Here is a 27,978-nt window from a genome sequence, read left to right on the forward strand (position 1 = left end):
TGCAGCAGGTCAATTCTTTTACAGTTTTTTCAGCGTCTTTCACCCATTCTAATTACTGGGGAAAAAATTGCATAAAAAACCACGCGTTATTTATGCAGTGTTTTTCCCACAGAGAAGTTTTTGATGTAGTGTGTGAAATATACCCTTGTGCTGCAGTTTTATCATAGTCAGTGATAGTGTTTCATAGATTTAAGGATGAAAGAAGACATGTCCATTGAGTTAAAGCTATAAACTAACATGTTGATTCAGAGGAAAATAAAAACCACATGAGACAGGTGCTAATTGCCCTTTAGGGGAAAAAAAAATTCCTTCCTGACACTTACGGCAATCAGACTAGTTTACTGGATATTTTTCAAGAAAGGCACACAGGTCCTCCTTGTAGTTTGTAGTTAATCAACCATTACAATATCATGTCAGAGTTCCATAGTCTCACTGCGCTTACATTAAAGAATTGCCGTTTGTGATTATGACTAAACCATTCTTCTATGTGTAGTTGATGCCCCTTTTCCCCGTCGTAGGTATACAAAGATCATTAGAAATATCTTTGTACAGTCCCCTTGTATATTTGTACATTGTAATAAGATTACGCCTAATACTTCGTTTTTCCAAACTGAATAACCTCAAGCTTGATAACCTGTCTTGGTATTGCAGTCCACCCATTCCCTTAAAGGGAACCTGTCTCTAGGTTTGTCCCATACCACTTACGACCACTATCTTTCAGCCCTGTGTTAAAACATTCTGGAATGCTGTACAGTTGTGCTCAAAAGTTTACATACCCCGGCAGAATTTTTGCTTTTTTTGCCCTTTTTTCAAAGAATATGAATGATAACACCAACACTTTTTCTCCGCTCATGGTTAGTGGTTGATTGAAGCCATTTACTGTCAAACTATTGTGTTTTCTCTTTTTAAATCCTAATGACAACCCAGAACAACCAAATGAGCCTGGTCACATACCCCATTTCTTAATACCATGTATTGCCCCCTCTAACATCAATGACAGCTTGAAGTCATTTGGGTTAGTTGTGGATGAAGTTCTTTATTTTCTCAGATAGTAAACCTGCCCACTCTTCTTGGCAAAAAGCCTTCAGTTCCTCTAAATTCCTGTGCTGTCTGGCATGAACTGCGTGCTTGAGATCTCCCCAGAGTGGCTCAATGATATTAAGGTCAGGAGACTGAGATGGCCACTCCAGAACCTTCACTTTGCTTTGCTGTAGCCAATGACAGGTTGACTTGGGCTTGTGTTTTGTCCAAGTATGTCCCATGTGCAGCTTCCAGGCTGATGAGTGCAAATTTGCTTCCAGTATTTGCTGATAACGTGCTGTATTCATCTTTCCTTCAACTTTGACCAAGTTTCCTGTGGTTTTATAGCTCATCATAGGCCTTGTTGATCTTTCCAAATGTAACCTATATGTTGTGGCCAAAAAATTCAATTGGTCTCATCACTCCAAATTACCTTGTTCCAGAAGTTTTGAGGCTTGTCTCTGTGCTGTTTTGCATATTATAGGCGAGATACTTTGTGGCATTTGCGCAGTAATGCCTTTCTTCTTGCAACTCGACCATGCAGCCCATTTTTTCTTCAAGTGGCTCCTTATTGCGCATCTTGAAACAGCCCCACTGCTAGTTTTCAGAGAGTCCTGTATTTCAGCTGATATTATTTGTGGGTTTTTCTTTGCATCTCAAACAATTTTCATGGAAGTTTGGACATTTTTGTTGGTCTACCTGACGTGGTTTTGTTTTTACAGAGCCCCTGATTTTCTATTTGTTAGAGGGAACCTGTCACCTCCCCCCCCCCCAGGCGTTTGTAACAAAAAGAGCCACCTTGTGCAGCACTAAGGCTAGGTTCACATTGCGTTCAGTGTCTCCGTTAAACGGACTACGTTACACCACGGTGTAACGTAGTCCTTTAACGGCGCCATTGAATGCAATGTTGGATGCATCGCTAGCGCACGCCCACAATGGGCGTGCGCTAGTGATGCGTCCAACATTGAGTGACGGACCCGAGACGCGGGCTGCAGTGTTTCCGGGTCCGTCACCGCTAGCGCAGATGGAGCTAGCAGATGCTCCATCTGCGCTAGCGCTGTGCAAAGTCGGCACTTGCGTCAGCGCAGTCCGTTTAACGTATGCGTTGAACGGACTGCACTAACACAATGTGAACCTAGCCTAATGCTGAATTCTGACAAGGTGGCTCTTTTAGTTATTGGTGCTGTAACTGCAGAAATAATCGATTTTGCAATTTGTCCAAAATACCTTGAAATAGTCCTGGGGGCAGGTCTTTCCCCCCCCCCAATGCAGACAAAGCACCGCCGTCACTCATGCCCTCTTGGCGCTGCCTCCTCAGCGTTGTTTTCAACTATCCTGGCGCCTGCGCTGTTATCTTATGCCTTGGGCATGCGCAGTTAGCGCTGCCCGTCTTCTGACATAATTTGATATCTTGCTGACTGCGCCTATGCAGCCGCGCTGCCGAGATCCCACCCTGCAGTGTGAATAAATCAGAAGACACTGAAAATTTGAGCCATTTTGAATGAAAAATTGGCTCCAATCTTTAGCGGACACCATGTCGCGTTTGGAGAGCCCCTGTGTGCCTAAACACTGGAGCTCCCCCACAAGGGTCCCCATTTTGGAAACTAGACCCCCCCAAGGAACTTATCTAGATGCATAGTGAGCACTTTGAACCCTCAGGTGCTTCACAAATTGATCTGTAAAAATGAAAAAGTAGTTTTTTTAAACAAAAAAATTTTTTTGCCTCAATTTTTTTCATTTTTACATTGGCAACAGGATAAAATGGATCCTAAAATTTGTTGGGCAATTACTCCTGAGTACATTGATACCTCACTTGTGGGGTAATCTACTGTTTGAGCGCAAGGCAGGGCTCGGAAGGAAAGGAGCACCATTTGACTTTGAATTAAAAATTAGCTCCAATCGTTAACGGACACCATGTCGCGTTTGGAGAGCCCCTGTGTGCCTAAACATTGGAAGTTCCCAACAAGTGACCCCATTTTGGAAATTTAGATCTCCCAAGGAACTAATCTAGATGTGCGATGAGCACTTTGAACCCCCAAGTGCTTCACAGAAGTTTATAATGCAGAGCCGTGAAAATAAAAGATAATTTTTCTTTCCTCAAACATTATTTTTTAGCCCACTTTTTTATTTTCACAAGGGTAACAGGAGAAATTGGACCGCAAACGTTGTCGTCCAGTTTGTCCTGAGTACACTGATACCACATATGTGGGGGTAAACCACTGTTTGGGTACACTTCAGGGCTTGGAAGGGAAGTAGTGACGTTTTGAAATGAAGACTTTGATGGAATGGTCTGCGGGCGTCATGTTAAGTTTGCAGGGACCCCAGATGTGCCTAAACAGTAGAAACCCCCCACAAGTTACCCCATATTGGAAACTAGACCCCCAAGGAACTTATCTAGATGTGTGGTGAGCACTTTGAACCCCCAAGTGCTTCACAGAAATTTATAACGCAGAGCAGTGAAAATAAAAAATCATTTTTTAGTCCCCATTTTGTTATTTTCCCAAGGGTAACAGGAGAAATTAGACCCTCAAAGTTCTTGTACACTGAGTACACTTATGCCCCATATGTTTGGGTAAACCATTGCTTAGGCGCACATCCAGGTTTGGAAGAAAGGGAGCACCATTTGACTTTTTGAACGCAAGATTGGCTGGAATCAATGGTGGCGCCTTGTCATGTTTGGAGACCCCTTATGTGCTTAAAAAGTGGAAACCCCTCAATTCTAACTCCAACACTAACCCTAACACAACCCTAACCCCAACACAACCCTAACCATAACCCTAACCACAAGTCTAACCCTAACCCCAACACACCCCTACCCTAATCTCAACTCTAGCCATAACCCTAATCCTAACCCTAACCCCAACGCACCCCTAATCCCAACCCTTACCATAACCCTAACCATAAGCCTAACCCTAACCCCAACACACCCCTAACCCTATTTCCAACCCTAATTACAACCCTAAGGCTATGAGCCTAATTCTAACCCTAGTTCTAACCTTAACCCTAGTTCTAACCCTAGTTCTAACCCTATCCCTAGTTCTAACCCTAACCCGGACCCTAGCCCTAACCCTAGTTCTAACCCTAACCCTAGTGGAAAAATAAAAGTAAATGTATTTTCTTTATTTTATTATTGTCCCTACCTATGGGGGAGATAAAGGGGGGGCTTTATTTATTATTTTTTTTTATTTTGATCGCTGTGATAGGTTCTATCACAGTGATCAAAATGTACTTGGAATGAATCTGCCGTCCGGCAGATTCGGCGGGCGCACTGCGCATGCGCCCACCATTTTGGAAGATGGCGGCGCCCATGCAGAAGACGGACGGACACCGGGAGGGACACCGGAGGTCGGTAAGTATGCGGGGGTGAGATCGGACTGTGGGGGGAGCAGACAGGAGGACGGAGGGGAGCAGAGGATAGGACGGAGGATGTGATCGGTGGCGGGGGCAGATCGCGGTCTCCAGCCATGGCCGATGATATTGCAGCATCAGCCATGGCTGGATTGTAAAATGTCACCAATTTTCATTGGTGAAATATTACGATTGCTCTGGCTGTTGAAAGTGACGTTTCACTTTCAGTCAATCAGAGTGATCGTAGCCACGGGGGGGCGAAGCCACCCCCCCTGGGCTCAAGTACCACTCCCCCTGTTTCTGCAGGTCGGGTGAAATTTTAGTTAACCCTTTCACCCGACCTGCAGAAGTGCGATCTGACCATGACACATATGCTGCGTCACAGGTCGGATTGGCACAGGTTTTCATGATGCATACGCTGCGTCAAAGGTCGGGAAGGGGTTAAACCAGGTATTGGTACTTTTGGCAGTGAGGACAGGTGCCATGCCCTGCTGGAGAATGAAATTTCCATCTACAAAATGCTTGTCGGCAGAGGGAAGCATGGAGTGCTCTAAAATTTCCTGGTAGACAGCTGCGCTAACTTTGGTGTTGATAAAACACAGTGGACATACACCAGCAGATAACGTAGCTCGCCAAACCATCACTGATTGTGCAAACTTCACACTAGACCTCAGGCATCTTGGATTGTGCGCCTCTCCACTCTTCCTCCAGACTCTGGGACCTTGATTTCCAAATGAATTGCAACATTTACTTTCATCTGAAAACAACACCTTGGACCACTGAGCAACAGTCCAGTTCTTTTTCTCCTTGGCCCAGGTAAAACGCTTCTGGCTTTGTCTATTGGTCATGAGTGGCTTGACACAAGAAATGCGACACTTGTAGCCCATGTCCTTGATACGTCTGTGTGGTGGCTCTTGAAGCAATGACTCCAGGAGCAGTCCACTCATTGTGAATCGCCCCCAAATTTTTGAATGGCCTTAACAATCCTTTCAGGGCTGCATTTTTTTCCTACCACACGTTTTCCTTCCACTCAACTTTCCATTAACATGCTTGGATACAGCACTTTGTGAACAGCCAGCTTCTTTAGTAATGACCTTTTGTGGCTTACCCTCCTTGTGGAGTGTGTCAGTGACTGCCTTCTGGACATCTGTCATGTCACCAGTCTTCCCCATGATTGTGTGAGGAGTCTACTGAAACAGATTAAGGCCGGCTTCACACTTGCGAGTTTTACGGACGTAAGAGCGCAGAAACTACGTCCGTAAAACTCGCAAAAAATACGGCACAATTATTCTCTATGCCTCTGCTCCTATCTGCCGTATTTTACTGATCAGTATTATACGGCTTTCTACGGCCGTACAAAATCGCAGCATGCTGCGTTTGTCACCGTACTGCGCAAGAAATACGCCAATGAAAGTCTATGGAAGCGTGAAAAATACGGATTACACACGGACAAGCAGTGTGACTTGCGAGAAATACGCAGCGCTGTTAGAGAGAGAACCCGGCAATTCAGTGCGGTGTACAGTAAAATCACACTGACAGCTTCCAGTAGAATAGGTAGAATAAATGTGTACACATAGAATAGGTATATATATATATATATATATATATATATATATATATATATATATATATATATATATATATATATATATATATATATATATATATATATATATATATATATATATATATATATATATGTCAGTGAGACACATATATGTATATATATTAATATTTATTCCAGCGCTATACAGCTTGAAAGCCGGTAATTCAATTACCGGCTTTTTCTTTCTCCTTCCTAAAACCCGACATGATTTGAGACATGGTTTACATACAGGAAACCATGTCTTCTCTCCATTTTTTTTGCAGATTCCACACTACTAATGTCAGTAGAGTGTATCTGCAAAATTTGGCCGTTCTAGCTCTTAAAATAAAGGGTTAAATGGCGGAAAAAATTGGCGTGGGCTCCCGCGCAATTTTCAAGATTCAAGATTCAAAGAAGCTTTATTGGCAGGACCAAATACACATCAGTTTTGCCAAAGCAAGTGTATAGAGGCAATAGGGATAGGGACTGAGGGGATGTTGGGTAGGAGCTGTGGGGGGAGGTGGATGGGGCAGATCCAGGTTGGGGGCTATAGTCCATGGCATAGGGGAGGTGGATGGGGCAGGTTCAGGTTGGGGGCTATAGTCCATGGCATAGGGGAGGTGGATGGGGCAGGTCCATTGTGGGGGCTATAGTCCATGGCATAGGGGAGGTGGATGGGGCAGGTCCAGGTTGGGGGCTATAGTCCATGGCATCATAGTTCTCTTTCTCGCAGTCTATGACATTCGCTCACATACCGCGCTGCTATCTCCACCGCTCTCTCTTCTTCTCCCAGCAGGATATATGTTTTCTCTTCCTCCTTCATGGTGATGAAGTCTGGGAAGAGATGTGAGAGTCTCCTGAAGTGAGTGTCCCTCACTGCTGAGTATTTGGAGCAGTGTAGCAGGAAGTGGGTTTCGTCCTCTATGGCCTCCTGATCACAGTGTTGGCATAGTCTTTCCTCCCTGGGCTTGTAGCTCTGCCTGTGTCGGCCACATTCGATGGCCAGACTGTGGGCACTGAGTCTATATCGGCTCAGGATCTGGCGGTCTCTGGGGTCCGGGAGTTTCTCCAGATATGGGGCCAGTCTGTAATCTCTCTGTAGGCTCCGGTACATGGTCAGTTTCTGTGAGCTGATGATATCATTCTTCCAGTCACTGACATACCTCTCCTGGCCTTCATCTGCCATCTTCCTAATTCCGGCTTTTGTCAGGTTGTTGTGATTGGTGTTCTGCTCCGGTTGGGTTTGGCTGGGCTGTTCCGGGGGTTCTGGTTTTTCTGTTTCACCTTCATGTATCAGGGCTTTATGGTGATGGGAGCTTGGATTGCTCCTATGCAGGTGAGCCCGGAATGACAGCGCCCTCTTTAGAACTGTCAGGTGTAGAGGGAATCTGCCCAGCTCGGCCCGACAAGCACTTTTGGAGGTGCTCCGATGGACCTGGAGAAGGTGCTTGCAGAATTCCAGGTGGAATATTTCTGTTGGACTGGAGTCCCACTTTGACCAGTCTGGGTAGGTGTGAGGACCCCAGACTTCGCTGCCATACAGGAGGATTGGGGCGATGATGGAGTCGAAGATTTTTAGCCAGACCCTCACTGGTGGCTTCAGATGGTAGAGTGTCCTTCGGATGGCATAGAAGGTTTTGCAGGCCTTGTCTTTCAGGGTCTCTATGGCTTGTTTGAAGTTCCCTGACCGGTGAATCTCTAGGCCCAGGTAGGTATATTTGTCCGTTCCTGTGAGGTCGCAGTTGTTGAGGATAAATGATGGGTGTTGGTCTGATCTTCTCTTTCTCCTCTGGAACACCATGGTGTTGGTTTTCTTTAGGTTGACCGGTAGGGCCCAGGTGGAGCTGAATTTCTCTAGGATTTTCAAGTTGTCCTGGAGGCCTTTCTCGGTTGGTGACAGCAGCAGCAGGTCATCTGCATACAGCAGGAATTTCACCTGAGCGTCGTGGAGGGTGAGTCCTGGTGCTGAGGAGGATTCCAGGGCGGTAGCCAGCTCGTTGATGTAGATGTTGAAGAGCGTTGGGCTTAGGCTGCAGCCTTGTCTTACTCCGCGGCTCTGCTGGAAAAAAGCTGTTCTTTTGCCGCTCACACTCACGCTGCAGCTGCTCTCGGTGTAGGAGCTTTTGATGACATCGTAGGTCTTTCCTCCTATTCCACTCTCCAGCAGTTTCAGGAATAAGCCCGGGTGCCACACTGAATCAAAGGCCTTTTTAAAGTCCACAAAGCAGGCGTATATCTTCCCATTCTTTGTATTGTAGATGTGTCTCTGAATGAGGCTGTGCAGAGTATAGATGTGGTCAGTGGTGCGGTGGTTCGGCATGAACCCTGCTTGGCTCTTGTTGAGGACGTTGTGCTCGGTGAGGAAGGTGAGGATCCTCTTGTTCAGGATACTGTTGAACAGTTTTCCCAGGTTGCTGCTGACGCATATGCCTCTGTAGTTGGCTGGGTCATACCTGTCCCCACTCTTGTGGATGGGTGTGATGAGGCCTTGGTTCCAGGTACGAGGGAAGTAGCCGGCACTCAGTACAATATTGAAGAGTTTAACCATTGCAGCCTGTATTTCTGGTGGGCTGTACTTCAGCATTTCTGGTAGGATTCCATCTAGGCCACCGGCTTTTCTACTTCTTATGGAGGAGAGTCTCTCGGTTACTTCCTGTAGTGTTATAGGTGTATCCACCGGGTTTTGGAAGTTTTTGATTTTTTCCTCCATTGCTTTTAGTTTCGCCATTATGTTTTCCTGTTCTTGGCTTAGTCCTTCCTTTGGAATGTCTTTATAGAGGTCTCTGAAGTATTGGAGCCAGAGGTTGCCATTTTGGATATGGTTGTTGTTTTTCTTGTCTTTGGTGTCCATGTGGTTCCATAGTTCCCAGAAGGAGTGGTCTTGGAGGGCGTCTTGGAGTTGATTGAGCTTCGTAGAGATGTAACTCTGCTTCTTCCTCCTGAGGATGGTTTTGTACTGCTTTTGTATGGAGTCATAGGCTTCCCTCAGACCCAGGTGGTTGGGGTCTCTGTGTTTCTTGTTGGAGGCTGTTCTCAGGGTCTTCCGTACAGCTTTACATTCTCTGTCAAACCAGCCATTGACCTGTGTTTCTTTTGGTCTCTTGTAGTCGACTTTTTTAAGGTCGGACAGTCTGGCCATTGCGTAGAATATATTGTTGAGGTCCTTTGCTGCTTGGTTCACTCCCTCTGGGTTTGGCATGTACTCAAGGTTGTAGAAGTGGTGGAGCATCCGCTGTATTTCGGGTCTTCTGGAAGCTTCTTTATATCTTAGTGCCGATATTTTGGACCATTTATAGGATGGAGGCCGGGTGAAGAGGCCGCTCTGCTGTGGCTTCTGAGTGGATGGTTTCTCTGTAGATTTCATGTACAGAAGAAGTTGGCTGTGGTCTGACAGGTGCGTTTGTGGGGTGACTATGAAGGCGCTGACATCTGCCAGGTTCATGTCTGTAATGGCGTAATCAACTACACTCCTCCCTACATGGGAGTTTAGTGTATACCTTCCTAAGGAGTCACCCTTGCATCGTCCATTAAGGATATGAAGTCCTAAACTTTTACATACGTTCAGGAGCTTTCTGCCACTTTTGTTGACTGTACTGTCATAGCTGTTTCTCTCAGTGTGTACAGGGTCTTGGCCGTCATTCTCTGCTCCAAGTATGTAGATGTTTCCATCCGTGGTCAGGAAGTCTCTCTCTCTCCCTGTTCTTGCATTGAGGTCTCCAAAGATGAGAACTTTGCCCAGGGCCTGATAATGGGCGGCTTCTCTTTGTAAGATTTCGAAGCAGTCTGGATTGAAGTAGGGGGACTCTGGCGGTGGTATATAGGTGGCACAGACGTGGACATCAGACTGACAGGTGAGGATGGAGCTGCTGATTCTGATCCATATGTGGCTGCCTCCTTTCTTCACCGGTTTGATGTACTGGTGGAGCTCCTCTTTATACCAGATCGCTACTCCTCCTGAGCCCCGGCCCTGTTTGATGTTTTTATTTTTCTGGGCATGGACCAAGAATTCCTTGTATCCAATAGGCACCAGGGATTCGTTTTCGGCTCTGGTCCATGTTTCCAGGAGGATCTGAATGTCTATATTTTTCATACTTTGTATAAAATCAGGGTCCTTTGTTTTAGATCCAAAGGTTGAGGCGTTGAGACCCTGGATATTCCAGCTGCTGATTGTAAGTGAAGACATTCTTCTGTGTGGTTTGTGTGTATATACCTTGTAATGAGTATGGCTGTGTGGGACAAACTGGATTTCTGACAGTTTTATAGTGGTGCTTGGTTCCATCCGGTCACATTATTATTCTGCGCAGTGCATTGAGCAGGTTTATTATCTCATCCCTATCTCTGCTCTGCATGTATCTGTGTGGGCTTGGTGGTGTCCTCGGTGGAGGTCTCCACCTCCGATGGTCTGACACTGGGTGAAGAGCTTTGTTTCCAGCTCCAGGAGGTAGCCTTGGGGTTTTCTGCTTTATCGTTCTCGAGGGTCTTTCAGTGTGATTATGGCCACTGTTGAATCCAGGCCCGGGGTCTCTGTTTAGCACGATGTCCTTCAGCTCTTTGGCCAGGAGGCTGACCCCTTGTTTGTTGAGGTGTTTATCATCGTGCAGGTGACTGTTGTTTATGGAGAGGTGTTGTGCCAGGGTCACGTTTGGCACAGTCTTGATCTTTTCAGTCAGTTCTGCATTGATGGCTTGGGTGGTTTGCCTGGGTATGTCCTTTCTTGGAAGCAGCGATGACAGAATGATTTTACTGTCCCGGAATTTTAGGTTTGCCATCTTTGCCAGGTTGATCAGTTGTTCTGCGATCTGCTGGTCTGGCCGATTGTTTGTACCCGTGTGTATAATAATGTGCTTTGGGTTGGTAAACCGTGGTCTACTGATGACCTCTGTCACCTGTTCAATACTTGCACAGCGGATTGTACGGACCTGTTTTCCTGGGAATAGCCGCTGTGTATTTAGGTACTTCCCATTTGAGTCCATTATTAGGACAATATCAGGACTTTGTGATGTCTTGGGTGGGCTACGGTGCTGCTGCCGAGGGTCTGTGGTGCTGGCTTTGCTGGTGGCTGGTTCTGTTCTCTCTTCCATCTCTCTGGTTTCAGGATTTGAGTCCATTATTAGGACAGTATCAGGACTTTGTGATGTCTTGGGTGGGCTACGGTGCTGCTGACGAGGGTCTGTGGTGCTGGCTTTGCTGGTGGCTGGTTCTGTTCTCTCTTCCATCTCTCTGGTTTCAGGATTTGAGTCCATTATTAGGACAGTATCAGGACTTTGTGATGTCTTGGGTGGGCTACGGTGCTGCTGATGGGGTTCAGTGGTGGCCATATTGTCTGCTCTCTGGCATGTTTTCGTTGCCCCCTGCTGGTTCAGATGACCAGGGTTATGGGCTTTTAATTCTCTAATCTCCTTTCGGAGTTGATCATTGTCTTTTTTCAGCTCCCCCATTTCCTGTAGTGCTGCCTTGTATTGACACTTCATTTCACACATTTCGGCCCTTATTTTCTGTGTGGCTGTGTCATTTGCTGCTTGGTAATTTGCGTTGCTTTGTGAGTTTCTTTCACATTTTCTCCGCCAGAGTAGTAAAGCCAGTGACTGAGGGCAGTTATTAATAGCCTGGAGAGGGTCCATGGTTATTGGCCCCCCCTGGCTAAAAATATCTGCCCCCAGCCACCCCAGAAAAGGCACATCTGGAAGATGCGCCTATTCTGGCACTTGGCCACTCTCTTCCCATTCCCGTGTAGCGGTGGGATATGGGGTAATGAAGGGTTAATGCCACCTTGCTATTGTAAGGTGACCTTAATCCTAATTAATAATGAAGAGGCGTCAATTATGACACCTATCCATTATTAATCCAATTGTAGTAAAGGGTTAAATAAAACACAAACACATTATTTAAAATTATTTTAATGAAATAAAAACAATGGTTGTTGGAGTATTTTATTCTACGCCCAATCCAGTCACTGAAGACCCTCGTTCTGTGAAAGAAAAACATAATAAACCAACAATATCCTTACCCTCCGCAGATCTGTAACGTCCAACGATGTAAATCCTTCTGAAGGGGTTAAAACATGTTGCAGCAAGGAGCTTTGCTAATGCAATGCTACTCCTCGCTGCAAAACCCCGGGGAATGAGTCTAAATATAGATCAATGAGCTATATTTAGCTTCATTTGCGGTGAGGCGCCCTCTGCTGGATGTTCATAGATCGTGGGAACTTACCTAGAAAGCTCCCAGGCTATATATATATATATATATATATATATATATATATATATATATATATATATATATATATATTTTTTTTTTTTTCTTTTTGGGACACATGGATCATTTCTATAGCGGTATGTTGGTTTTGCAAGCCTGCGAGAAAACCACGCAGTACGGATTCCATACGGATTACATACGGAGGATGCCATGCGCAAAAAACGCTGACACACCCTGCCTACGGAGGAGCTACGGACCACTATTTTCGGGACATTTCAGCGTATTACGGCCGTAATATACGGACCGTATTTTCATACGCTGAGTGTGAAGCCGGCCTAAGGGATCTTTTTTAAATGCTTAGGAAGCCTTTGCAGGTGTTTTTTGTTAATTATTCTAATTTACTGAGATAATGACTTTTGGATTTTCATTGGCTGTTAGCCATAATCATAAGCATTAACAAGAATAAACACTTGAAATGGATCACTCTGTTTGTAATGACTCTATATAATATATACGATTCACTTTTTGTATTGAAGAACTGAAATAAATTCACTTTTTGATGATATTCTAATTTTGTGAGAAGCACCTGTAGTTTTCCCTATATACAAGTCACTAGTGCAGCCACACTTCGAATATGTCCGTGCCATGAACACCTAACCTTCTTTTTGTACATTTTGTCTTCTAAATGCTCATATTTGTCATTAAAGGGGTTTTCCACTACTAGGACAATACCTTCTTGAACTAAATGTTTGTACCCGATAAAATAAAAAAGCTATACTCTCCTTCCTTGCCGTTCCTGCTGTGTTGGTACCCGCTCACGCAAGGCTCTCGTGCAATGTTGTAACTCGTGACCCGGCGTCCAATCCGCACTGGAGTAACTTTTCCCACCTACGAGGGATTGAAGATGAGGAAGTTCGGGCTGCAGCTGATCTCTGGCTTCCGCTTCATTTTCAATCCGTAGGTATTTAAGAGGGTTTAGGTGGAAAATTTTCTCCTAGAGCGTGCCAGGTTGAGACTTACAAACCATGCAATACTTTTATAGTAATTTGAAGGGAACCTGTCATGTAATTTTTAGCACCTAAACTGTCCCCAGTGTGTTGTTAGTGATCCAATGTTCACCATTAACAGTTTCTTTAATTAAAAACTGCACTGTAATCATCTGCAAAAAGCGCTTTACATAGTTAGATTGTACCTGCACATGGTGCAAACGTTGCTCCACGATACGTGGTCTGCGCCAACCGTGACTGAGCAAAATGAAGCACGTCCCTATGACAAAATAAGCAGATATGATCTAACTACAGTATATAAAGTGCTTTTTGCACATGATTATTGGTCCGTTTTTAATGAAAAAAAAATAGTGGTGCACATTGCATCACTAACATCTCACTGGGGACAGTTTATATACTAAAAATGACATGACAGGTTCCCTTTAAATGCAAGGTGCACAGTGTATTCCGTAGTGCAGGCAGTCAAACACTACAGATATCCTGTCAGCCCTATTTCTGTCCATACATATACAGTAAAAGTCCTTCAAAGTGGCTGATATCGCACATTTTCTCCTGACCATTATTTAATTGCTGAATAAGTGATATGCCATGTTGTTGTGTTTTTTTTTTGTTTGTTTGTTTGTTTAGTTTTTTTGGCATTGACGGAACACACATTTAGGCCATGTTCACACAGTGCGTTTTTTACTGTGGAACCGCCGCGATTTTGCCGCTGCGGCTCCGCAGCTGTTTTCCATGCAGGGTACAGTACACTGTACCCTATGGAAAACAGGAACCACTGTGCACATGATGCGGGAATCGGGAAAAAAAGCCGCGCTGAATAGCCGCGGTAAAAAAGAAGTACCATGTCACTTCTTTTTGCGGAACTGCAGCAGTTCTGCACCCATAGACCTCCATTGTGAGGTCAAACCCGCAGTAAAACCCGCAGATGAAAAATATATCTGCGGGTTTTACTGCGGTTTATGGTGCAGAACCGCTGCAGTGTGGCTGCCCCCCGTGCTCCAATCCCACCCCCCCATGCTCCGATGCCACCCCCCCATGCTCCGACGCCCCCCCCCCCTGCCCTCATCTCCCCCCCCCCCTATACTTACCCGGCCTCCCGGTGTCCGTCCGGCCGTCTTCTCCCTGGGCGCCGCCATCTTGCAAAATGGCGGGCGCATGCGCAGTGCGCCCGCTGACTCGGCCGGCAGATTCGTTCCAAAGTGCATTTTGATCACTGAGATCAAAATAAAAAAAATAGTAAATGACACCCACTAAGGTTAGAATAGGGGTAGGGTTAGGGGTAGGGTTAGGGGTAGGCTTAGGGTATTTTCAGCCATTTTAACCCTAAAAAACTTCCTAGAAAACACACAGACTCTGCATAGAAAACTGCATCAAAAAATGCATCAAAAAACGCACCAAAAAAGCACCAAAAAAAGGACCTGCGTTTTCTGCAAAGAGCCGCGGTTTCAGTCCTGAAAAAAAAGGAGGGAAATCAGGAACGTGTGAACATACCCTTAGCATAATCAGAGGAGTTTGGTTACTTTGTGCACTCCACCTCTGTTGAGGACCCCATGTACTTCGAATAAACCATCCGAAATGGGTGATTTTGACCATAACAATTGATCGTCAGCTGCTGCAGTGAAATGAGCAATTATTTATTTGGGCCTACCAATGAATCTTCATTATTATTCAGTATACAAGTTGCCTCTATAGAGAATGATGACTTGAACTCTAGTGCCACCTATTGGAAGTAGCATCCTATAAGTCACTATCGACCCTACAACGGACTTTGCAATATGACTTGGGATAAAAGTCATATTGCAAGAGAAAATTTGCATATTTAATTTTTCAGAGTACCATGAAAGGCGTTTAAGTCTCCTCATACTGGCATGCCAGACCTGGCATGTCACTCTCCAAAAGGAGAAACCTGGCTCCTCAGATCCCATTATTATTTAAAAGACTAATCTGGCACGTTGCATTTTTTTAAGCTGATCATAAGAATTGGCTGTATCAAATAACCCAACATGACCAGTGCAGTATGAGATTTTGTCTTTTCATGCCGACCAACAATCGTTCGTTGGTCCACATGTCTCGTGTACGAGAGCCTATAGCTACAACCATGACTTTAACATTTCTAATAGGTTGGTCAGATTGCTTTGTGTGAATGATTTTATGTACAATTGATCAGCCACATTCAGGCAGATCTAATCTTGTGTGTATCAACGTGTGCAAACAAGATACAGAGTGCCAGGCTGGTAGTCATGCGAACAGTGACCTTTCCACTGTAAAGACCGTCATACACATTACACTAAAGTTGGTTTAACCTGGCGATATCAACGTGATTCGGAATGATTGGTTAACAGCCTGAGTATGGCGGCCTCCATACTCTTTCCCTGGCAATGATGTTGGTGGGGAGAAGGGAATAGGGCCTGTTGAAACACAATATCTGATCCTTTTGTTTGGCAGAGACAAGCTGTCTGGCAGCTCTCTCCTACACACACAGGAGTGCACAGCTGAGCTTTCCTGTGTATGGCTGCAAAAGCGGTGGTCCAAGCGTTCATTAGGCAAATAGCTGTCTAACATATATGAGGAGTTTTATATTCACGACATCCTGATGACAGGCTATCAATATCTGATCATAGGAGTGTGACATCCGACACCCCCACCGATTAGCTGTTCCCGGAACAGGCGGCAGCCGTATGTGCGGAGTTGCAGAGCTGCACATGTCAGTCAATGCATAGTAACCACTGCTGGATTCTTCACATCTGCCAGCTATTGATTCAAAGTACAGTTAACACAGATGTGCCGGGTGTCGCATCCCCACGATCAGATATTGACCTATCCTAACAATAGGCCATAAATATAAACTTCCCTGATAACCTCTTTAAACTGACCATACACAATATATTTATTTGCAGATCATTGGTAAATACAGCTTATTTAGAAGTTTAGTGTTATTCTTTCATGTGTAATCCCTACAGAGACCAGGTTCTCAGCTAATTTTTCGCCTACTTTTGCTAGATCTGCAAATGTGGCTAGGCAACATGGTTATGGTTCCTTATAAGTATTGTTATCTGTCAAAGGGTATTTGTATAGAAACTTCATGGTGTTCAAACTTTGTCAGGCTTCATTGCAGAGCAAGGCAACTTATTAAATGTACAGTATATGATATTAAGATAACATATTCACTGTTTCATTTCAGCATTAGCAAATGATCTACGGTAATTTAACTGATAATAATGATCTGTAAGAGCGTGTCACTTCTCTAAAACTGAAGGGGAACTGATCTTTCCTAACTGTTACAAAACTCGCATGATTAAAAGATTTGTGAGTTAGGGTACCGTCACACAGTGGCATTTTGATCGCTACGACGGCACGATTTGTGACGTTCCAGCGATATATCCGTGACGTTCCAGCGATCTCGCTGTGTCTGACACGCTCCTGCGATCAGGGACCCCGCTGAGAATCGTACGTCGTAGCAGATCGTTTGAAACTTTCTTTCGTCGTCTAGTGTCCCGCTGTGGCGGCATGATCGCATGGTGTAACAAAGGTGTGCACGATATTGTATACAATGTGCGCATAGTAACCAACGGCTACTACATCGCATATACGTCATGAAATTATCGCTCCAGCGTCGTACATTGCAAAGTGTGACAGCAGTCTACGACGCTGGAGCGATATTGTTACGATGCTGGAGCGTCACGGATCGTGCCGTCGTAGCGATCAAAATGCCACTGTGTGACGGTACCCTAAGATGTCTGGAGAGGAAATCTCAATCCTGAAGATAGAAAGGCTGCATCAGTTACTACTGCATCCGCTGGGCTCCCAAGATCTTAATTTGATAGTATATTAAAGGGAACCTGCCACCCCCAAAATCGAAGGTGAGCTAAGCCCACCAGCATCAGGGGCTTATCTACAGCTTTTTTTTTTTACAGTTGGTGTTATGTTTGCATTAAGAATTTCTTGAACTTTAATTGAATCCATCCTTCCCTCTACCTGGGAAATGTTCCCTGTGCCATTTGCAACACAACCCCATGATTGATTGGTCCACCCCCTTGCTCAATGGTTGACGAGATGTTCTTTTCCTGAAATTCTGTGCCCTTTTTTCTCCACACATACCTTTTGTTCATTGTGACCAAAGAGGTATATTTTAACCTCATTGGTCCACTTGAAAAAAGACTTGTTTCCAAAATGCATCAGGCTTGTTTAGATGTTCTTTTGCGAACTTCTGTCATTGAATTTATGGTGAGAATGAAGGAGAGGTGTTCTTATGACTCGTGTGGGTGAAGAGTAGAGCAATGTACCACAATTCCAGAGTCTGCTAAATCTGTCTGAAGGTCTTTTCCAGTCAAGCGGGCGTTCTGATTTGCCTCTATAGCAATCCTATGAGCAGCTCACTGTAATTTTGCTTTGAGTTGCTGGTCTAATCTTGACCTCCACTGTTCCTGTTAACTGCTATTTCTTAATTACATTTCAAACTGATGAAAGGGCAACTTGAAAATGCTTTGGTTTCTTCTTATAGCCCTCTCCTGCTTTGTGGGCCTCCTTCTAATTTTTGTAATGTAAAAAATAACTATAATATTTTGCCAAAAATGCAAAAGAAATGTCATCTTTAACTTTAGGCCTTTTATAAGAGATCATTCCATCTTCAACTTACTTACACTGTTGACAATAACAGGGGTGCCCAAACTTTTACATGCCACTGTATAATTCCCTATTTAAATGACTGTTTATCTATATACATAATTGTCTAAGGGTCACGTCCGTCTGTCTGTCTGTCCTTCTGTCACGGTTATTCGTTCGCTAATTGGCATCTCGGCATCTCGGCAGATGCCTTTTATGGCTTCCGCGACCAATCAGCGACGGGCACAGTCCGATTAGTCCCTCCCCTACTCCCCTGCACTCACTGCCCGGCGCCCGCTCAGTAATCCCCTCCACTCACCGCTCACACAAGGTTAATGGCAGCGGTAATGGCCCGCGGTGTAACGCGCTCCGTTACCGCTGCTATTAACCCTGTGTGTCCCCAACTATTTACTATTGATGCTGCCTATGCAGCATCAATAGTAAAAATAGGTCATGTTAAAAATAATAAAAAAAACAAAAAACCTGCTATACTCACCCTCCGCCGCCTTTCCCGCTCCTCGCCACGCTCCCGGGACCGCTCCATTGCAAGCGGCAGCTTCCGGTCCCAGGGCTGGTGTGCGACAAGGACCTGCCGTGACGTCACGGTCATGTGACCGCGACGTCATCATAGGTCCTGCTTACACCAGCCCTGGGACCACCGGAAGCTGCCTCTTGCAGTGGAGCGGTCCCGGGAGCGTGGCGAGGAGTGGCAAAGGCGGCGGATGGTGAGTATAGCAGGACTTCCAACGGCCCTTCGGAAGGTGAGTATGTTTATTTTTTTTTTTAAGTCTCTATACTACGTGGCTCTGTGCTGGGCAATATACTACGTGCCTGGGCAATATACTACATGACTGGGCAATATACCGTACTACGTGGCTCTGCTATATACTACGTGGCTGGGCAATATACTATGTCACTGGGCAATGTACTACGTGGCTGGGCAATGTACTACGTGGCTGGGCAATGCACTACGTGGCTGGGCAATATACTACGTGGCTGGGCAATATACTACGTGGCTGGGCAATATAATACGTCGCTGGGCAATATACTACGTGGACATGCATATTCTAGAATACCCGAAGCGTTAGAATCGGGCCACCATCTAGTAAACCATAAATACTTTAATTTTGCTTTATATTAAAATTCATAACTATTTGTTACTGGAGAATTGCCCTGAGGTTACTTATCACTTACTTTCATCACCCTGAATGAATTATGCTGATCGAGGCAGGGAGAAATGACTGCTGCTTCGCTTACTGCTTCCACAATTTTTCTGTCCTCTCCATCCCTCGTCTTCAGTCTCCATTGACACACTTCTTCTGCCCTCACAACAATGTTCATGCAAATAAGACCTCATCAGAGGGCTGATAAAAGGAGTGTGAATAATAACAGCGCCACCCCACAGTTTTTGCTCCCCCCCCAAAATATATTATCAACAGGCTATGCAGGTGTAGCTCACCTTGCTTTTATCAACTTCCCCCCCCCCCCCCCCCCGGTCTCATTTCAGTTGACAAAGTGGCATGGACACAAGTGTGGCAGTCGGACTGAAGATGCATGGTGGCGGGGACATCACCATCATTGGTTTGGGACGTCATCTGGGTCACAGGTGGTAAAAGAAGCTGTGGTAAGTGACAAGACTGCTGCCCCCCCCCTCCTCCCAAACCAATCTGTTTCAGTGAAGTGACTGCAGGCTATCCTACTTTCTCTTCCCATTTGAACTTTCCTCAAATTAAACGACACAGGAGTTAAAATTGAAAAAAGATGCAGGTATTAGGATATGGAAAATAGTAAGGATTCGGAATTCTAAAATAAAGCAAATTACATTGGTGGTTAAGGCTTAAAAATAGATATTTATAAAGTACATTTTATGTAAATTTCTATTTCAAAACCTGTTTAGCTGATGTTTTATATGAATATTTATTGTTGATGATTTGTTTACCAATCGCTACAAATAGTGGTTTGGGCCGGAGACTTAAAACTGAACAAGAACATCAGATAAGTGCAAGGTAAGGCCTCTTTCACACTTCTGTCTTTTAGCTCCCGTCAAAATCCGTTGACTTTTGAAAAAACAGGATCCTGCAAATTTTTCTGCAGGATCTTGTATTTTCCCATAGACTTGTATTAGCGACGGACCGTGATGGATGGTCATCCGTTTCATCCGTCATGCACTGGATCCGTCGGAAAATTGCTGACCGTCGGGCGGAGAAAACGTCTTGCGCTGCCAGTCGTTGGCTATAATGCAAGCCTATGGACACAGGATCCATCGCCGACCATCAAAAACAGGAATCCAGCAACATACCTTGTCTTTGTATTCGTCTTTGTACTCTGAGCATGCCTGGAAGTCAGTCTCTTTCTCTTTCTCTTTTTTTCTCTCTCTCTCTCTCTCTCTCCTATTTTAGACATCCGTCAATACGTCGCATCGACACATTCACACGTTCTGACGGCCGCCTACCGACGGAAGTGTGAGAGAAGCCTAAGGTAAAGAGATAAAACAGGGCAAGGCAAAGTAAAGATCTAAATTTACTAGGAACAAATAAGGACAGGGGTAACTAGTCCTTTCTCCAGATTCTGAAGATCTGCATCTGACCTAAGTTGTGAATGTCCTTGTTAGTCAGGGACCCATGACAGCACCAATAAGAGATGGCCTCCTCTACAGGACAACAACTCCTGAATTTTATCAATGGTGAACACAGTAGAATTCTTCTGGACTCCTTTTAGGCTAGCATATTTTCTGGGCTGCATGACCTCAGGATTCAGAACTTAGTAATGACCTGGAGCAGAAGTTCACTCAAGGTACTGTTGTTGTGTTTTGTTTTTTTTATTATTCCTGGAAGAATATTATGTTCCAATAATCTCTTGGCTTGATTGGTGGAAGCTAGGTTATCTAGTCTTAGGAAAAAAATGAAACTGAGAATATGATAAAATAACAAAATAAACTTTTCTCCTTCCCCCATGACAGCAACACGGAGAGGGGATCCGCCCTTCAAGGACAGGAAACCTACAGATAACATAGGCGGTACATCTCCCTTGCATCAGTAGGTCTCCTGCCCTTGATGGGGAACCTTCAGTTGTGGGTAATTACCTAAAGAAAGAAGACTAAAGAGATGAAGTACTTATCTAGGCCTGACCAGACCAATACAGGAAGTGAGGGTGCCCCTGCCTCGGTTGGTGTTGTGTTCTGAAGCAGCCACTGCTGGGGCCGGGGGCCTTTCAGGGTGTGCAAAGGGTGCACAGCTGCTGCACCATGCCCTGGTGCCGGTTTCTGGGCGTTCAGCTCTGCGCATGCGTGGGGATGCGATGGAGTCGCTCCCTGATGACGCAGCCGGCGGCTCACATGACCGGAAGTAACTTCCAACTATGAAACTGAAAGGAGTACAGGGGACGTGCCGAGGCTGCTTGCATTCAAAAGGGGAGCGTGGTAAGAGGCTCCCAGCAGTTTTGTCCAGGCGGAGTGGATGTTCCTGTAGCAGATCTACCTAGCAGAGCAGGAGCTCCAGCGTGCTGGACGAATCTCCAACATCCAGAGGAAACAGTCTGTGGATTTGATCCCTCCTTCAAAACCGGTACCCATGGCTACGTCTGGTAAGTGATCTTCATGAAAGTTCACTTTGTAACTATAGTCCCCCCCCCTTTTTCTTATTTAGGGAGGAAAATGCTTAGCTAAAACCAAGCACAGGAGTTGCCCAATCTGTAAGGAGGATTTGCCTGTCATATGGAGGAAAAAACTGCCAATCATGCATCGAGCAGTTCCTATGTGAAGAGAGGCGACCCCGAACTTCGAGTTGAGATCCATAATCAGGACGGAGATTAAAAAAGCACCTTTAACCCCTTTCCGACATCGGGCATAATAGTACACCGATGTCGGACTCCCTTCCTTTGATGTTGGCTCTGGCAGTGAGCCCACATTTTTCCCGATACATATCAGCTGTTTTGAACAGCTGACGTGTCTGAGATAAACCCCTTAAATGCCGCTGTCAAACGCTGACAGCGACATTTAACAAGCGCTTCTGGAAATACGCACACCAGTGACCCCCGTCACGTGATCGCAGGTCACCGGTGTGTTGGCATGATAACTGGAGGTCTCCTGGAAACCTCTATGGTTGACTGTGGCAGCTTGCTTTGAGCGCCACCCAGTGGTCGGCGCTTATAGCAAGTCAGTAAATCTGCTATATAGAGCCGATCTGATCATCGCCTCTATGTAGCAGAGCTGATCGGGTTGTGGCAGCTGCTAGTCTCCCATGGAGACTATTGAAGCATGCCAAAAATAAAATAAAAAAATGTTTTTAAAAATATAAAAAAAATTAAAAAAAATATAAAAGTTCAAATCACCCACCTTTCACCTCATTCAAAATAAAACAATAAAAATAAAATCAAACATACACATTTTGCGTCGCCGCATTCAGAATCGCCTGATCTATCAAAAAAAAAAAAAAAAAAAAAAAGGATTAACCTGATCGCTAAACGGCGTAGCGAGAAAAAAGTCAAAATGTCAGAATTACTTTTTTTGGTTGCCGCAACATTGCATTAAAATGCAATAACGGGCGATCAAAATATTGTATCTGCACTAAAGTGGTATAATTAAAAATGTCAGCTTGGCACACAAAAAATAAGCCCTCACCCAACCCGCGATCATGAAAAATGGAGACGCTACGGGTAACGGAAAATGGCACAATTTTTTTTTCTTTAAAACAAAGTTTGGAATTTTTTTCCACTACTTAGATAAAAAAGAACCTAGACATGTTTGGTGTCTATGAACTCGTAATAACCTGGAGAATTATAATGGCAGGTCAGTTTTAGCATTTACTGAACATTAGAGTCTCACCCTTCCTCTGACTCGCCAGGATGACAGCTGTTACTTTAGAGCTCCCAGGGTTGACTACCCCACGTGTGGCATGCACAAAGAAAGGAGGTAACGACAAGTGTACATTCAGGTACAAGACCAGTTGACCCGAGGGTCACAACTTGACTTCTCCGAACATCTCCATGGAGCCAAGCAACCGGCGGGTCCCAATCCTGGTTTTCCCTAAACGTATCCATAGTTCAGCGATGGTCAATGGAGCAGATCTGTATTCTTCCAACCGGGGCCGAGAACCCCTAGGTTTCCTGTAGAATGATAGATCCGTGTCCCTCGTGATGGAGCCATGATGTATTTCTGTAGTCCTGTCTCTGGTCCTTTTGATGTATGGCTGTCTTGGCAGAATCTCTGTCTGTCTCTCTCTGTCTCTGAGTCTCTGTCAGTCAGAGAGGCATATCACCTCTTTTTATATATAACAAGTGTCCTTCAATCCAGCATCACAGATAAGGGGAAGAACGGTGACAACCAAGTTGCATTGTTTGCCTACGTAATCTGCATAGATTTTTCTCTTCTGTTTTAAAAATCAACAAACTACCTGGCCTAGAGAATGATTGATTAACATGATCAGTAAACCTGATTAGTCATCAAGGATAAGCACACAATACAAGTCAATATTACAGGCTTACACAAGCAAAAGTCTGTTTTCTTGACCAACACACAAACTCAAAATCCAACATACAGATAGTTCTATTCTTCTTGATTTGCTAAACAGGGATATTTGTGTAGTCACCGTAAAATCCTTTTCTCCGAGCCACTCATTGGGGGACACAGGACCATGGGTTTATGCTGCTGTCACTAGGAGGCTGACACTAAGTGAATACAAAAAAGTAAGCTCCTCTTCTGCAGTATACACCACTCACTGGCTCTAGACAGAACCAGTTCAGTGACCATGCAGTAGGAGATTATAATCACTAACAATAGGTACAACATGTCAAACCAGAGAACAATAATAGCCATCAGGCCAACAGGGTGGGTGCTGTGTCCCCCAATGAGTGGCTCGGAGAAAAGGATTTTATGGTGAGTACACACAAATCCCTATTTCTCCTTCGCCACATTGGGGACAGTGGGACGTCCTAAGGCAGTTCGTGGGTGGGAACATCAGATCAGGCCTTGCGTAACCGCTACCTAAAAAATGCTCTACCGTGGCCTGCAGAGTTTGCCTGCCCAGACTTATCTTTGTGGAAGTGTGGGTATGAAAATTATAGTGCTTCAAGAATGCGTGTGGACTGGACAAACCCGCAAGCTTGCAAGCGTGCTTTGCTGATGCCTGGTGCCTAATGACCCAAGAAACCTCAATCGACAGAGTTGAGTGCGCTCTGATCCCTGCTGAGATAGGCTGACCTCTGACACGGAAGGACTCCTGAAAGGTGGAACGAATCCACTCTATCATAGCCGATAAAGCGGCTAAACCCTTCCCGTGACCTTAAGAAAGCTCGAATAAAGCGTCCGACCTTCGGAAAGACGCCGTCCTCGATACATACCTTCTCAGAGCTCTCACCTCGTTCTACTTTGTGGACTGGAGCTGGACAAGGCGAGGAAAGAACAAAGTCCTCGTAATGGTGGAAGTTGATACCACCTCGGCAACAAGGGACAGGCACGGTCTGATGACAACCTTGCGTTGACAGAAATAAGGAAAAACATCAGAAAAGACAGAGCGGCTTATTCCGAAAAACTTGCCTGAATGTGACCGCCGTAAAAAAAGGCGACCTTTCATGCCAGAAATAATTATCATGATAACTAGATGGTGGCCCGATTCTAACGCATTGGGTATTCTAGAATATGTATGTATGTATATAGCAGCCACATAGTATATAGCACAGCCCACGTAACACAAGACAGCCACGTATTATATAGCAGAGCCACGTAGTATATAACAGCCCACGTAATATGTAGCAGCCACGTAGTATATAACACAGCCATGTAGTATATATGAGCCACTTAGTATATAGCACAGCCACGTAGTATATAGCATAGCCACGTAGTATACAACACTACCCACGTAGTTTACAACACTGCCCACGTAAAATATAGCACAGCCCATGCAGTATATAACACTGCCCACGTAATGTATAGCACATGCAGTATATAACACTGCCCACGTAATATATAGCACAGCCCACGTAGTATATAACAGCCCACGTAGTATATAACACTGCCTACGTAATATATAGCACAGTCCATGCAGTATATAACACTGCCCACGCAGTATATAGCACAGTCCATGTATACAATGCCCATGTAGTATATAGCACAGTCCATGCAGTATATAGCACAGTCCATGTATACAACACTGCTCGCATAGTATCTAGCACAGTCCACACAATATATAGCACAGTCCATGTATACAACACAGCCCACATAGTATACAACACTGCCCATGTAGTATATAGCACTGTCAACGCAGTATATAACAGCCCACGTAGTATATAACACTGCCCACGCAGTATACAGCACAGTCCATGTAGTATATAACACAGCCCACGTAACAGACAGCCACGTAGTATATAGCATAGCCACGTAGTATATTGCACAGCCGACGTAATATATAGCACAGCCCACGTAGTATGTAGCAGCCACGCAGTATATAACAGCCCAAGTACTATGTAGCAGTGTGGGCACCATATCCCCATTAAAAAAATAAAATAAAAGTATATAATTGTCTAAGGGTCACTTCCGTCTGTCCTTTCTGTCACGGATATTCATTCACTGATTGGTCTCGGCAGCTGGCTGTCATGGCTGCCGCGACCAATCAGCGATGGCCACAGTCCGATTAGTCCCTCCCTACTCCCCTGCAGTCAGTGCCCGCTCCATACTCCCTGCAGTCACCGCTCGCACAGGGTTAATGCCAGCGGTAACGGACCGCGTTATGCCGCGGGTAACTCGCTCCGTTACCGCCGTTATTAACCCTGTGTGACCAAGTTTTTACTATTGACGCTGCCTATGCAGCGTCAATAGTAAAAGGATCTAATATTAAAAATAATAAAAAATTATATACTCACCTTTCCCGCTCCTCGCGACGCTCCGGTGACCTCTCCATGCAAGCGGCAGTTTCCGGTGCCAACGATGGTATGGGAGAAGGACCTGCGACGTCATCACAGGCCCTGCGCGAGGACCTGCCATGACATCACGGTCATGTGACCGCGACGTCATCACAGGCCCTGCGTGAGAAGGACCTGCTATGATGTCACGGTCATGTGACCGTTACGTCATGGCAGGTCCTTCTCGCGCAGGCGCGAAGAAGCTGCGGTACTATGGGACAGGCAGGGACAGCGTCAGGAGCGCCAGGAGCAGGTGAGTATTTCATATTCACCTGTCCGCGTTCCATCCACCGGGCGCCGCTCCCGTAACCTCTCTAACCTTATACCCATTCGCCCAGCCCCCGCTTCCCCAGTCCCACTAACAGGAGCTCTGTGGAATGCTCGCTCTGTCTGGAACAAGCTTTCCTACATCCATGATCTTTTTGTTACTACCAAACTTTCCTTCCTCGCCATCACCGAAACATGGCTCACCCCTTCTTACACAGCCTCCCCTGCTGCACTCTTACGGTGGCTTCCACCTTTCTCACACACCCCGCCCCAGCAGCAAGCATGGCAGAGGAGTTGGTTTTCTCCTGTCAGATAACTGCTCCTTCACCCCAATCCCACTGCCACCCTCTGTTACCCTCCCTTCCTTTGAGGTGCACTCTGTGCGCATCTACTCCCCCTCCAACTTGCTGTCATTTACCGCCCCCCAGGGCCAGCCACCACCTTCTTTGACCACTTCACCACCTGGCTACTTCATTTCCTTTCTGCGGACATCCCTACTATCATCATGGCGACTTCAACATCCCCATTGACACTTCCCTCTCTTCTGCCACTAAACTTCTATCTCTCACTTCCTGTTTTGGCCTCACTCAATGGTCTTCTGCAGCCACTCACAAAGATGGTCACACATTGGACCTCATCTTCACCCGCCTCTGCTCTCTATCTAACCTCTCTAACTCACCTCTTCCACTCTCTGACCACAACCTTCTCACATTCTCATCTCTCTCCACTCCATGTCTACAATCCCCACCCCACAAACTTTCACACCCTCACAGAAATCTTAAACATCTTGACCTACATTCATTCTCTGAATCCCTCCTCCCTCTCACAGACATAAGTTCCATACACAATGCGGATGAAGCTACCGCTCTTTATAACACCACAATAGCTGTAGCTTTGGAATCTGCTGCCCCACTTACACATACCAAAGCTCGCAAAATCAACAGACAGCCCTGGCACACCAGCCTGACCAAAAAACTGAGGCGAGCTTCCAGGGCTGCTGAGCGCCGATGGAAAAGATCCCACTCCAACGAGCACTTCATTGCATTCAAACAGTCCCTCACTACTTTCAAGACCACACTCACAGCTAAACAAACGTACTTCTCATCTCTCATATCCTCTCTGTCTCACAACCCTAAACAGTTATTCAACACCTTCAATTCTCTCCTCCGTCCCCCAGCACCTCCTCCCTCCCCAGTTATCTCCGCTGAAGACTTTGCCTCATTTTTCAAGCAGAAGATTGATGGCATCAGAGACAGTTTTGGTCAACAACCCCCAGAGCCCTTCCTCCCGACTTCCCAGCCCTCCACCTCCAAAACCAACATCTCCACCATTACAGAAGATCAACTCTCCACTCTACTCTCAAGATCGCATCTCACCACCTGTGCACTTGACCCGCTCCCATCCCACCTCATCCCAAACCTCACCACAGTCTTCATCCCAACCCTAACCCATCTCTTCAATCTATCACTAACAACTGGTGTTTTCCCCTCAAGCTTTAAACATGCCTCCATCACACCTATCCTAAAAAAGCCCTCTCTTGACCCATCCTCTGAATCTAGCTATCGCCCTATATCACTTCTCCCTTATGCCTCTAAACTACTGGAACAACACGTTTACCTTGAACTGTCCTCCCATCTCTCTTTTTGCTCCCTGTTTGACCGCTTACAATCTGGCTTCCGGTCACACCATTCCACTGAAACTGCCCTAACTAAGGTCACCAATGACCTCTTAACCGCCAAGAGCAAGCGACACTACTCTGTCCTCCTCGTCCTCGACCTGTCGGCTGCCTTTGACACAGTGGACCATTCCCTATTATTACAGACCCTCTCATCCCTTGGCATCACAGACTTGGCCCTAGCCTGGATCTCATCATACCGAGCAGACCGGACATTCAGCCTCTCCCACTCACACCACCTCCTCACCTCGCCCCCTATCTGTCGGAGTCCCACAATGTTCAGTCATTGGGCCCCTGCTCTTCTCCATTTACACCTTTGGCCTGGGACAGCTTATAGAATCTCATGGTATCGCCTCTATGCTGAAGACACACAGATCTACATCTCT

General features: G+C 45.5%; 1 protein-coding gene across 4 annotated transcripts in view; it reads left to right on the forward strand.

Annotated features, from left to right (window-relative positions):
• B3GNT4 (UDP-GlcNAc:betaGal beta-1,3-N-acetylglucosaminyltransferase 4) overlaps positions 1-27,978 on the forward strand; it is a 63,873-nt gene that overhangs the window by 1,785 nt on the left and 34,110 nt on the right. Inside the window, exon 1 of one of the 4 annotated variants that reach the window (XM_069755541.1) lies at positions 19,341-19,381. The exons of 2 other annotated variants lie outside the window; for them this stretch is intronic. The gene's annotated coding sequence lies outside the window, so the exon portion shown is untranslated. Of the gene's footprint in view, positions 1-19,340; positions 19,382-20,157; positions 20,236-27,978 lie in introns of those variants that run through there. One more of the 4 variants, XM_069755543.1, reaches the window with a different exon arrangement.

The sequence above is a fragment of the Ranitomeya imitator genome, chromosome 1, assembly GCF_032444005.1.
Source record: "Ranitomeya imitator isolate aRanImi1 chromosome 1, aRanImi1.pri, whole genome shotgun sequence".
NCBI lineage: Eukaryota > Metazoa > Chordata > Amphibia > Anura > Dendrobatidae > Ranitomeya > Ranitomeya imitator.